This window comes from Dama dama, chromosome 17, assembly GCF_033118175.1.
Source record: "Dama dama isolate Ldn47 chromosome 17, ASM3311817v1, whole genome shotgun sequence".
Classification (NCBI taxonomy): domain Eukaryota; kingdom Metazoa; phylum Chordata; class Mammalia; order Artiodactyla; family Cervidae; genus Dama; species Dama dama.
The window spans coordinates 44,429,899-44,444,299 of record NC_083697.1 but is presented as its reverse complement, the minus strand read 5'-3'; positions in this window follow the sequence as shown (position 1 = coordinate 44,444,299).

Here is a 14,401-nt window from a genome sequence, read left to right as displayed (position 1 = left end):
AAATAATAACTTTTCATATGGGGCAAACATTGTGTTAGAACACAATGATAAACAAAAGTGATATCAACCCTGTTTTCAGTGAACCTGAAATCTAATGATGGAGACAATTTTAAAGAAAAAGACAAAAGCATATATAGTTATTTCATAAAGGATAGTGATATAAAATAAAAGAGGTAGTCATTAGGCAATAAACACCAAATCCCTAATGATAGATTGTTTGATAAAGGAAGATCTGTATGAGAAGAAAAAATTTGAATAGAATCCTAAAAAGGGATCAGCTAAAAGAAGTAAAGCAAAGGAGATAAATTTAATCATTGCCACTTAGACAGCCTTTCACCAAGCACAGGGACTGTTAAAATGAGAAATATTCACCTTGCTTCAGAATACGCAAAACCCTCACTTCTATTTGAAACACTCAAAGAGCTCTATTTCCAACCTTGACTTCCCCCCTGAGTTTTGCTACACACCAGAGAGCTCTAAATGGAAAGTTTTAAGGTCTATCAAATCAAATCCATCCTCCACTCCTCAAAGCTGTTCCCTTAGAACTCACAGGTGAACACAGCAATGGATTGATCTGGTGTTGTCTCCTTGAAATTCTCTATTAACTTAGATATGTAAAAAAGCAAAAATTGACAACAGATCTATGTATTAAAAACTTGCATAGAGCATATATGATCATGTGGATAAACCTTCTATCAGTGGTGTGAATGCCAACAGATTTAGAAAAACACATAATTCTACACACAGCATATGTTCCAATCTAACACAGAATAGGGTATACTCTCAAGAAAATCAGGAAAAGATTTTCCCTTTTTCTCCCCATTGTGTCTAATTGTGGAATATAAAAAGGATATTTGATCAGAAAACCGGATGCTATCAGATGGTGAAAGAGTACCCTTAACCTCTGTCCTCAGAAAGTTAAAAAAAGTGCATTTGACTCTATTTCAGTCAAAAAACCTAATAGTGAGGGGAAGAAAGTATCTTCCCTCATGCAAAGAGCTCCAGGACAATCGAGTATCTGTTGGGTATCAGTAATTTAATAAAAGGCTGCATGAGAGCTTTGGGCTTATATTTCTGGTCCGGCTACACTGGTCTTTGACTGTTTCTCAAACAGACCACTCTGTGCACCTCAGAGCCGTTACACTGGCCTTGCATATGTGCCTAGAATGTCCTATGCCCATTTGCTTGCAGAAAACCTACCTTTCTTCATTAAGTTCTCTGTCTAATTGCATCCTCCTTCCATTCTAGTCTCTAAAACTCTCTAGTTCCTTATCCGTAGGTTATTTTGCTGCTGCTGCTAAGTCGCTTCAGTCGTGTCCAACTCTGTGCGACCCCATAGATGGCAGCCCGCCAGGCTCCCCCATCCCTGGGATTCTCCAGGCAAGAACACTGGAGTGGGTTGCCATTTCCTTCTCCAATGCATGAAAGTGAAAAGTGAAGTGAAGTCGCTCAGTCGTGTCCGACTCTTCGCGACCCCATGGACTGCAGCCCACCAGGCTCCTCCATCCATGGGATTTTCCAGGCAAGAGCACTGGAGTGGGGTGCCATGTCCTTCTCCAAGGTTATTTTAGGTGTACATATATTGTTTATCTACTGTCTGTCCATTACATAAGCAGTAATCATTTCTGGCCTGTGCTTCATGTATCCCCATCATTTAGAACAGTGTCTGCAAGTTAGTAACTCCTCAGCATATACTTTCTTGATAATCGATTGGATATCTGAATGCTATAAAAGGTCTAGTCACTGATCGCACAGTGAAGAGTCCTACAGACCCAACTATCACCTCTGTGAATGAATAAAAACTGCAAACATATATCAAAAGTGTACACAGCTATTCTAGCTATTTTTCAGGAAATATATTAAAAACTTGTATTATCTTATAATTCAGAAAAAATAAGATTCTCTGGAGATAATGACTTGAAAGATTAAACTTTTAGAAAACATTTGCCTAAATATCATAAACTCTTTGTAAGAAGGTGTGCTTTTTTAATAAATTGAGAGTTAAGATATCATATAGAGATAAAAGGAAATAATTTCAGAGATGAAAAACAATCATATTATTTTATGGACATATGAGGATATATGAAATGCAACAATAAAATTGAAATATATTGACAGGCGATAAAGAAAAAAAACTGGCATTATTGAGAATTGAAGCAAGCTGAAGCAAAGCTGCAAAACCCTCCAGATGCAGAGGTAAAAGAAAAATAATATGATAGCTTAAAAAAGATATATAGAACAGAGAACATATTATTTGAGAAGAAGAGAACCAGAAGTAATAACAGCTGATATTATATAATCCCAGACAATGTTCTAGGAGCTTTACTTATTATTAACCATTTAACACATACAATAACTGTATAAGGTAAGTACTGCTACAATTTCCATTTCACAATAAGATTTCTGAAACTTGGGAAAACTGTAAGAACTGACCAAGGTGGCTGAGCTGGAATGGGAAATCATGCCTTTTGTATCAAAGTATCCAAGACATACTAATTCCACTAGTTAGAATTTTAATAAAAATGGTTTAATTTTTATCAAACCTATTATATGAACTGTTGAATGCCCACTTAAAAGCATATTGTCTGTATCGTTCTTATTACCGTCTACTTTAACTGGGAAAGTGAAAGTCGCTCAGTCATGTCTGACTCTTTGAGTCAGACTATACAGACTATACAGCCCATGGAATTCTCCAGGCCAGAATATTGGAGTGGTCTTTCCTTTCTCCAGGGGATCTTCCCAACCCAGGGATCTAACCCAGGTCTCCCGCATTGCAGGCGGATTCTTTACTACCTGAGCCATAAGGGAAGCCCAAGAATACCGGAGTGGGTAGCCTATCCCTTCTCCAGGGGATCTTCCTGACTCAGGAATTGAACCGGGGTCTCCTGCATTGCAGGAGGATTCTTCACCAACTGAGCTATGAGGGTACTTTAATTGGGAAGTGGATGTTAAAAATATATATATTTATAACTCATAATACTGTGTTTCTGCCTAAGTCTGCTTGTAGTTTTTATATCATTTTCTATGCCTTTGACCATCCTTTAATTTTAAAATTTTCTGAATCGCATTGCTTCCAGTATTTTGTTTTTATTTTGTATATAATTTTGTGGGATTTTTATTATATATTTGCTATGAAATATATATTTGATCTAGTCCTCCCATCTTGTTGCAAGACACATTTTCTTCATTTCTTTTGGGGCTTTCTGGCAGCAGAATTGAACAAATACATCTTCAGCTATTTTACAAGAATCACTCAGTTATTCTCTTGACAGAGGTTTTATTTCTATTTTCCTTAGATCTGAATTATTTAAAGGCCAAGAGTTACTCTCAACCAATAATTCAGTTGTCAGCCAGCAATATGGAAAAGGCATTATTTAATAACGTGGTGAATGGACATTTTATTTGGTTTGTTAAATGTATCAGAAAGAAATCTAGAATAATTAAGAAATTAGCTATATGGTAATAGGAAAAGAAAATCACTTTGAGTGCAATAGACATAGAATCTTCTTTACTGATGTTCCACATTAATCTCAAGATAAACATATACCCCCACAAAGGTGATCTTTTGTCTTCCCATTCTAGAAAGTCTGCTACCAGAATGACACCTAGATAGTCATTCAAATGTTAAGCAGGCTTTTTGCATACAAGTAGGAAGCTTTCACAGATTAATCTATTCTTTTAGACACTCATTTGCTAATTAGAATGCAACTGAAATCCAGAGTTTTATTACTAATTCTGAAGGAAATTCTCACTGTTTGCTTAATAATTAAACATGCAAAGAAACAGTACTAGATGACTTATTTCTTTATTGTTTTATGGGCAATTTTTATGAATTTGTAATGGTAAAAATGTCTTTAAAAATAAAACCAAAGAATCCACCTATTTTTAAATTAAAAAAACATATTTTAGAGATCAGTGAATTTAAGTCATTAATCTGTCTTTGCCTATGTTTTACAATATCCAGTGTCAGAAAACAAAACAGGTCTTACCCCTGTTTTGAAAAGTAGTTTCTCCTATTTCTATACTACTGGTACTAACTTAAAAACTGAAAAGCTGTCTGAATGACCAGAGTGATTCACTTACTTTCTAAATAAGTTTTTAAAACAGAACAATTCTCCATCCTGAGGGACAACGGCTGCCTCTACTGAACTGTGCAGATGCTTTAAATCCTGCAAGATTATAAGGCACTGTGGGCAGGGCTTGTGCTTATCCTGTTCACAACTGCATTTTCAACTTCAAGGACAGTGTGGGGCACTTGATACAAGCTTAATTTTGATGGTTCTTTGATTTCCAACAGTTGCTTGCCTAACAATAACATGTGCCTCTGTGTGTTGTGTGTGTGTGTTTCTTCAATTTTGTTTTTCACATGTTTATAATCATAGGTTTATTTAAAAGGCCAATATTACCTGAATAAACAAAATACAGAAAATTATTTTTGAGGGCCATAATGAATTTATGAAAATGTATTGAGCTACGTGAGCTGTTTATATATTTGGGGGATTAATCTCTTTTTGGTTGCTTCCTTTGCAAATATTTTCTCCCATTCTAAGAGCTGTCTTTTCCCTTTGGTTATGGTTTCCTTTGCTGTGCAAAAGTTTTTAAGTTTAATTAGATCCCAGTTGTTTATTTTGTTTTTATTTTTGTTACTCTAGAAGGTAGATCAAAAAAATCTTGCTGCAATTTACATCAGAGTGTTCTGCCTATGTTTTCCTCTAAGAGTTTTATAGTGTCTGCCCTTACATTTAGGTCTGTAATCCATTTTTTAGTTTATTTTGGTGTAATGGTATTAGGGAATGTCCTAGTTTCATTCTTTTTCATGTCACTGTCCAGTTTTCCCAGGACCACTTATTGAAGAGATTGTCTTTTCTCCATTGTATATCCTTGCCTCCTTTGTCATAGATTAGGTGAACATAGGTACTTGGAATAACCCAACCAAAAAAATAAGGGGAAGATTTAAATAGACATCCTTCTAAAATGACAAACAAATGGCCAAAAAGCACATGAACAGATGCTCAGTATCACTAATTATTAGAGAAATGCAAATCAAAACTATACTGAAGTATCACATCACACTAGTCAGGATAGCCATCATCAAAAAGTCTACAAACAATAAATGCTGAAAAAAGTGTGGAGAAAAGGGAATCCTGCTACATTATTGGTGGGAATATAAAGTGGTACAGCCGTTATGGAAAACATTATGGAGGTTCATTAAAAGACTAGAGAGCAAACATATGACCTAGCAATCCCACTCCAAGGTATATATCTAGAGAAAACCATAATTTGAAAAAATGCAGGCACTCTGATATTCATTGCAGCACTATTTACAATAGTCAAAATATAGAAGCAGTCTAAATGTTCCTCAACAAAGGAATGGATAAAGAAGATGTGGTACATATATAATACAAAGGGATATTACTCAGCCATAAAAGGAATGAAATTTTGCCATTTGCTGAGACATGGATGGATCTAAAGACTGTCATACAGAGTGACATATATATATATATATATATATATATATACACACACATATATATAATATAATCTTGCTTATATGTGCAATCTAGAAAAATTATACAGATGAACTTGTTGGCAAAGAATAGAGTCATAAATGGAGAGAAGAAACTTACAGTTACCAAGGGGAGAAAAGGGAGTGGGACAAATGGGGAGATTAGAACTGGCATATCTACACCACTATGTATAAAATAAATAACTAATGAGAATCTACTGGTTGGCAAAGGGAACTCTACTCAACGACCTGGGGTGACCTAAATGGGAAGGAAACCTAAAAGAGTGGAAAATATATAACTGATTCACTTTACTGTACAGCAGAAAGTAACACAACATTGGAAAGCAACTATATTCCAATAAAAATTTAAGAAAAATAATTTACAAAATATAAAAGACATTTAATACAAAATATTCAAGATGTCATGAGAGTTCCTATTTATTAAATCTGTAAATAACCCTATGAGTTGGACAGGAAAATTATCCTGGTTTCATAGCAGAGGAAACACATGATCAAATTGTTCCATACATGACCTTAATTACAGAGTTAGTGAATGGAAAAGTAAGGGTTTGCAGCCAGTTCTCTTGACCCCAACCTAGCAGAATTTAACAAACACAAAATGTAGTTCTGTTTCTTTGATTATTGAAAGTAAATTGAGAGAGATATTCCCCCAAAGATATATATAATAAACATGAATAATTCCAGTTTTCCTAATGTAAAACAACATTAATTATTTAAACAACAACAAAATAAAATCATTGTTTTGATTACAGATTTTTAGATAAAAAAGAAATAGCATGACCTACAATGACCTCCATTTTAAGACACACCACTTTTTCAGAAATGTTGAAAGCATGGAAAAAAATGTATGGAGGTAGTTTTTAACTCTAAAAGTTGTATCTCCTGTTAGCATTGTTTGCTGCCCTGGCTGATCAAAGATTTCCAGGTTCTTTAAGTTCTAATATAAATGTAAAACAATGCCATTTGGAAATTTTATTAACACATGACCATAGCAATGTCTTCAGTCCTCTAGAGGAGACTGTATCATGGCTTCTTTTGTAATGTTCCACCTATTGCTATTTAATCTTACATTACTTTTTATATCAACTTCATATCATATTCAATCACTAAGTCTCAGTTTTCTCATCTGTGAAATAAATTTAGAAAAATATTTCTCACTGGACAGTGGTGTTGAGAAGACACTCATAAAGTATTTACTGTCTGCCTGATACAAATAAGTTATCAATAAATATAGTTATGTATATATTTATATATGTATATATATAATGTAGTATTAGCAATTATTAACTTCCTTAACAATTCTATACTGGTGCTACTATCCTGATTTTGAAAAGCAAAAATACTTAGGCTGGGATGGTTAGGAAACTTGCTGGAAGCCATATGGGCATGAAAACGCAAATGCAGAATTTAGAGGGATTCACAATGAAGTTGACAAGCAAATACTTGGAAAGCATGAGGAAGAGGCAGGACTAAGCTGCCTTGGGTTGTGACTCACACATATAAGGGAAAGAGTCAGTCATAGGACAAGCCAGGGAAGGAGCTGGGGAAAGAAAGAATCCTCAGACTTTTGTCACCAAAGACCTTGCCCAATCACCAACAAGCTCCTTCACCATAAATTATCTTGAAGGAATAATAATGATTATTAATAGCTAATACTTATTTAGCATTTCTATGTACCAAGCCCTATCCTAAGCACTTTCCCTGTGTTTACCCATTGATTCTTCAGTCGCCTTTACAGATAAGGAAACAGGCTCAACTAGTGGGTGACAAGTTCTGATTCTAACCTTGGATGTTCTTACCAAAGAAATCTACACTCAAGTAAGAATTCAATCCTGTTTGTTCTAGGGCACCAGTGATTAGCAAAAAAAAAAATGGGGTGCTAAAAATGATTTAATGGGACACTCTGAGAAGCTCAACAACAGGGGATTATTACCTCATTTTTAAAAAATCATCATTATAACTGCTTAGATAGAAGCAAGGGACTCTTCACCTTGCCCTTATCTGCTTATAGGATGTCTTCCTGGAAACTAACAGTTCAAAGTTCTTGTTTGAGTCCATGACCCTGTGTAGTCCCTTCCAAAGCCAAATCTTGGGGGAAAAAAGAGAAAAGGATTGAGTAGAGAACAGAAGGTTTTGGAATATTTGACTTCCCCTATATCCTGATATGGGCTTCCCAGGTGGTGCTAGTGGTAAAGAACCTGCTTGCCGATGCAGGAGACATGAGATGTGGGTTTCATCCTGGGTTGGGAAGAACCCCTGGAGGAGGGGGTAACCCACTCCAATATTCTTGCCTGGATAATCCTATAGACAGAGGAGCCTGGCAGGTTATGCTCCTTAGGGACACAAAGAGTTGGACATGACTGAAGCAACTTAGTACGCACGCATGTACCCTGACATAGAATTTATTTTCTTTTGTACCCATTCATTCTCTGAATCCCACACTCAGATGTAAGCTTTCTGACGACATAATCTGTTTTATTCTGCTTTATCCCAAGTGCCTAGAGTAGTGTGTAGTTCACTGTAGGCATTTATTAAACAATTGCTAAATGAATGAACTAGTGTCAGACTTCCAGGGATCTGAGCTTTAAAACTTCCAATCATTATTCACTCATTGTGTAAACTTGGATTGTTTATTTGTTATCTCAGAACCTTGCTAAATGAGAGTGATAAAGCTTTTACTCACAGTAGTGTTGTGATTAAAAGAATGGAGTGTTGAGCACCTAATTCTGTCCATAGCCGGACTCTGGACTTCTTAGCTGTTGCTTATCCTGCAAATGTCTAATTCTGACCCTTAGTATACATTATGAATGCAGAGAATTAGCATGAAATTCACAGCCAATTCTGAGGAAATGGTTTGTCACTTAGAATGTGTCTCCTCTTGAGAGTTTATACCCTTAATGGTTTGGTTAAATTCTTAGATCACCTTAGCCAAGCATTATCTCAATCACTAATTTTCATGCCTGATATATTTTTTTTTCAAATTATCTGAAGAACCGCACACTGTCTGGGGAAAGCTTTCTAATCTCATCCAGAGGGAATTAAGCTAGTCACAAGCAAATCTTCCCTCATCAATAACCAATTTAAACCATTATCCCAATTAAATATCATTCTGAAAGCAATCTTAATCAATCTAGACTTGATGGGCTTCCTGAAAGAATTGCCTAATTAAACTCTCTATAGAATAAAATGATTCTGCCTAGTCAACCCAACAGTGACAGGAAACTAAGAAACAGAGGAGAATATTTGGAAGTGAATCTTCTTAGAGCATCCAACAGAATTCAAAGGCAATAGAGCTAATGTCTCCCTCACGGTGTATTGCTGGGACACAGAGATAATTCACATGAAGTAGTTTTGAGATATACTCTGAAAGGAGAATTATAATCATTATTTTTGGAGTGTGGCCTTCATGTCATCTGACTCTTATTTCTGCACTTTCTTTTTAATTTTTAGCATCCTTTCTTTGTGTAAACCCAGAATCTTGTTCTCTCTTCCACCCTTAGGACTGTGACACAAGTTGTCCTCTCCACAAAGGTACCTTCTGAAGAGGTAAGTGGAGGCTAAAATCCAATCCACGTGTATCTCCTCTCCACACTGCTTGTCTATAGAACTTTGCCCATTCAAAGAGCGAAGTCCTTTCTTAATCTTCACAGAAAGTGTTCTAACAATATTTCATCCTTGCTGTGTTACTTTCCTAGGGCTGTCATAACAAATTAACACAAACTTAGAGGCTTAAAGCACATAATTGTGTTTTCTAACAGTTCTAGAGGTTAGAAGTCTGAAATCAAGGTGTCCACAGAGTGACACGTCCTCTGGAGGCTCTATACTAGAATCCATCCCTCACCTCTTCCAGCTTCTGGCAGCTCTTGGCATCCCTCCATTGTGGCTACATCTCCATCCAGCATCACATTCTCTTCTGTGTTCTCTCCTTTTGTCTCTCTCTGTTATAAGAATACTTCTGATAGCATTCAGGGTCCAACTGCATCACTGAAGGTAATCTCCACGTCTTAAAATCCTTTATTGTATCTGCAAAAATCTTTTCCTCAAGTAAGATTTACAAGCTTCAAGAACTAATACTTGAAATATTTATGTGGTCATTATCCAGCCTACTGTCTATCTCCCAAAATGCTTTCAGATAATAGCCTAATATTAGTGGGTGGGGCAAGCATGATTTATTGAGCCTTTTTTTTTTTTTCCAAACTGAGGAGAGTTCAAGCACATTGAGGTCTCATCACTATTTAGAATGAATAATTCAAATTCTAGTCATCCTATTGTAACTCTTGGGAGAATGTATATAGGAAGGCTATTCAATGGAACGTTCTGAGATGATGGAAATTGAGCAGATGCTCCTAAATTCAGGACTTCAGACTCTGCCAACTATTTTATGCCACATTTCTTTGAGCATCTGGGCAGGAAACAATGCTGAGACTCACACTGAGTTCCTCACGCCTTCTTATGAGGTACCACAGTCCTCTGTGCTGCAATATGAGCTTTGTAGCCCATCTCTAAGAACAAGCTCACATCCTTATCCCGTGGCCCTGATAAGATATGCTTTTGGGTCCTTTGATTTTTCAATTGATAATTATGAAAGTATAATTCTGGATAGATTCATGTGACAGGGAACCCGTTAGAACTAATAAAGCTGCCTTTCGTTATGAAACCTTAAGCTATCTAGAAAAGAGGGTGGAAAAAAATGCACAAGTGCCTCAGCTGGTAAAAATTATTCTTCTCAGTAAATGAATCTAACTTTAGTAGGAAAATGAGTAGAGCACTGTATTCGGGGAGAATATCTGCTTTATTGATTCCTTATTAAAAGCACAGTTCTCTGACATTAAAAGTGAAATATGCTTATTGAATATAATTCTGAAAAACATACAAAAAAAAAAAAAAAAACTGTAAGACAGACCCAAAAGCATAAAGATAGTTTCTAAATGGATCAACTCTCTCCAACCCAAATCTTACTAACCTGGTCCAAATTGCTGTTATCTCTCACCTAGATTATTACAATCATATTCTAGCTGGGCCCATAGCCCACAGTTATCTTTCTATCTGCATCCAAGTAGAGATTTATACATTGAGAAAGTTTTTTTCTTTAGTGACTTAGCATCATGTCATATAAAGCCAAGTTCCTTCACAATTCCCTTCCTTATACATAACCCAGGAGTGTTATGGCCATTAAGGAGTGTTAACGCCATTCCCATTATGGTCCCATAATCTCTGACTGAAGTTGTAGAGACACTTTTAAGTTGGGTCAGAGGGATGTTACTCTTACCAGGGCATCTCTCAACATGGTTGCTTCCATTTCCCAAAGCACTTCACCTACCCACTACCTTCGTTCATTTCTTGCCCTCCTTCTTCCTTCCTATTCATTCATCTTGCCATAGCTTTCAGGTCATGTTATCTTGGAAGTCTCCATGATTCTACGATTCTAGATTAGGTGACCATTCTCTGGGCTTCCACAGTATCCCCACACTTGGTCCGCATGGTCTTTATACTCGACTATACTTGTTGCCTATCAAGGTATGTCATCTCCCTACTAGACAGAATACTCTTTTTTTTTGTAAAGTAATTTATTTATTATAATTGGAGGCTAATTACTTTACTATATTGTAGTGGTTTTTGACATACAGTCACATATGGGTGTACGTGTATCCCCCATCCTGAACCCCCCTCCTGACAGCATACTCTTTAAGAGCAAAAATCATCTCTTCTGCTACAGTATTTCCAAGGTTTATCACAATGCTTAACACATTGGAGACACTCAACTTATACACTGAATGTATACTGAATTTTAGAGAAATGACTAAAAACAAGGATCCTAGATCCACATACCATTTCCTGCAACTAACTTTTAACCATAGGCAAGCTAATTTATCCCTCTGAATCTCAATCCTCTCATAAAAAAAAAATGAGAAAAAAGCAAAAACAGTGTATGGCTGATGCAAATTAGATCACCTCCAAAAATTCACGCCCTTGTATGATTTCCTCCTGAGTACATGCAGAATCTGTGACTTGTCTCTAATAGATAGACTATGTCAAAATGATGGTATGTCACTCCATTGATTAGACAACACTGTATGGCAAACAAGACAGACCATCCCTCCCATGACTCCATTGCATTGTATGACTCTGTCTTAGCAGACTGCACTAAGAGACTTCCCTGCTGACACTGAGGCCACAGATGTCCTTGAATGAGGCCTTGAATACCCTATGGAGAAGATCACATGGCAGGGAAGTTCAGGCAGCTTCTAAAAACCCAAGGATGTTTTCCCAGTGATGGTCAGAAGTCTGGGCCTTTACTTTTAAAGTAACAGGAAATGAATTCTGCCCACAATGTATGCAAGCTCAGAAGAAGATTCTTTCCTAGTTGAGACTCCAGATCACAGGGCAGCCCTGTTAAGGTGCAGCTGCAGCTTTCAGTTCAGTTCAGTTCAGTCGCTCAGTCGTGTCCGACTCTTTGCAACCCCATAAATCGCAGCATACCAGGCCTCCCTGTCCATCACCAGCTCCCAAAGTTTATTCAAACTCATGCCCATCGAGTCAGTGATGCCATCCAACCATCTCATCCTCTGTCGCCCCCTTCTCCTTCTGCCCCCAATCCCTCCCAGCATCAGGGTCTTTTCCAGTGAGTCAACTCTTCGCATGAGGTGGCCAAAGTACTGGAGTTTCAGCTTCAGCATCAGTCCTTCCAATGAACACCCAGGTACCTGAAACAGAAGACACAGCTAAGCCATGCCTGGATACCCAATCAACAGTAGCTACACCATAATAAAAAGCTGCTAAGTTTACGATAATTTTTTTTACACAGCAATAGAACACTAATATATAGTCCCTCTTTCATGGAGTAATTTGAAGGCCTAAATAAATTAATATTCACAAGATGCTGAGAACCATGCCTATCACCTAACATTTTTCAAATAAAGGAAAATTAAATATTCTTATTACTCAAATATCCCTAATGTTTACATTATGTATTTTGTCTCTCTCTTTCCATTATTTTCACTGTATTTTATTCCTGGACTTGTACTGTTCACAAAATATGTAGTATAAAAAGTGTATAATCTATTGATAACTTCCTATTAATAATATTAAATTATGTAAATGTGTAAAAATTTGAGTAACTTCTTCATATTTTTGGATATTTAGGATCTTTTTAATTTTTCACTATTATAAACAATGTTGATTTTGTCATGAGTCTTTGAAATTACAGCATCAATAATTTTATTAAATTTTGAATACATAATTTAAAATTTTGTTTTCTTTCATATATTTGTTTCCTCCCATGCAGCTGATTAACAAGGAAGAATTTTAATAGTGTCTTCTTGAGTGAGTGATAGTCACTCAATTGTGTCTGACTCTTTGCAATGCCAGGGACTGTAGCCTGCCAAGCTCCTCTGTCCATGGGATTCTCTAGGCAAGAATACTGGAGTGGGTTGCTATTTCCTTCTCCAGTATCTTTTTATAAAACTATTATTGAATTTATAATAATTTATTACTTAATTCTAGTTCTATAGTTAAGTCTTCACAGTGCACTCCATGTTATACAACATGAAAAAGAAGACCTCCCACTCATTTTATCCCAAGTTACCTTAAGAATGAAATACCAGACTGAGGTCAACTGATCTTGACCTTAGAAACAAACTAAATTGCTTAATTCCTCCTTATGCCACTGACTTGGAGACAAGGTTGCATATGTATATTCTGAACTGACATGAAAAGATTTCATTTATATTAACTAATATCATGTACCTTCCAGGAGTTTAAAGATGTCTAAATTACTTGGTGTGCTGTGAGTTATGTCCATCTTGGCATCACATCAATTGCCCCATCAACTCTCAGAGGGTGAAGATCATGTCTATTAGATCATGTCTATTATTATCATCATTTTCATCATTATTATTGTTATGAATCTAGTCACAGCCACATGACAAGGCAGTGCTTAAGACACTCACAGAAATACATAACATTTCTTCTATAAAGTGAAAGAAACTTCAACAGATCTCAAAGTCCATTTGAGGATGAAATGGACTGTATTTTGATATAAACAAGTGTTACTACATTTAATAGCTCTGAGACTCATAACTAAATTGACTCTTGGACAATTAAATGTGAGCTAATATGCCATATACCACATGTGAACCAAATTTTTCAAAGTACCTGTGCATGCTTCTTTCTCTTTTTTGGCCTCCATTTTAAGAAAATCATGTCACAGAGGGGAACTCTAATTTTAGTTTTGTTTCTGAAGTGAGAAGACATTTAGAACCAAGTACAGCATAGTCCAGAACCTGGAACAGCCCAGGTCAGCCTAATCTAACTACAGATGATGTAAGACAGATGTCTAACTCCAGACAACAGAGGATGAGATGGTTGCCCAGCATCACCGACTCAATGGACATGGGTTTGAGCAAGCTCTGGGAGCTGGTGATGGACAGGGAAGCCTAGTGTGCTACAGTCCATGGGGTCGCAAAGAGTTGGACATAACTGAGTGACTGAACTGTGAACTGTGTATAAGAAATAAATATTCAAAACAATTGAAATATCAGGATTGTTTGAGGCTACAGTAAAAGCTGGTGGATAGATAGATAAATAGATAGAAGGACATGTGAGTAGAAATAGATCTACCCGTGTGTCTGTCTGTCATCTATCTCTATGTCTATACTCTATCGATCAATATTGATGTATATTGGGCTTCTGAGGCAGTGCTAATGGTAAAGAACCCACCTGCCAATGCAAGAGATGAGGGTTTCAATCCGGTCAGGAATATACCCTGGAGTAGGAAATGGTATTCCACTCCAGTATTCTTGCCTGGAAAATTCCTTGGACAGAGAAACCTGGCAGGCTACAGTCCATTGGGTCACAAAGAGTCAGACATGCCTG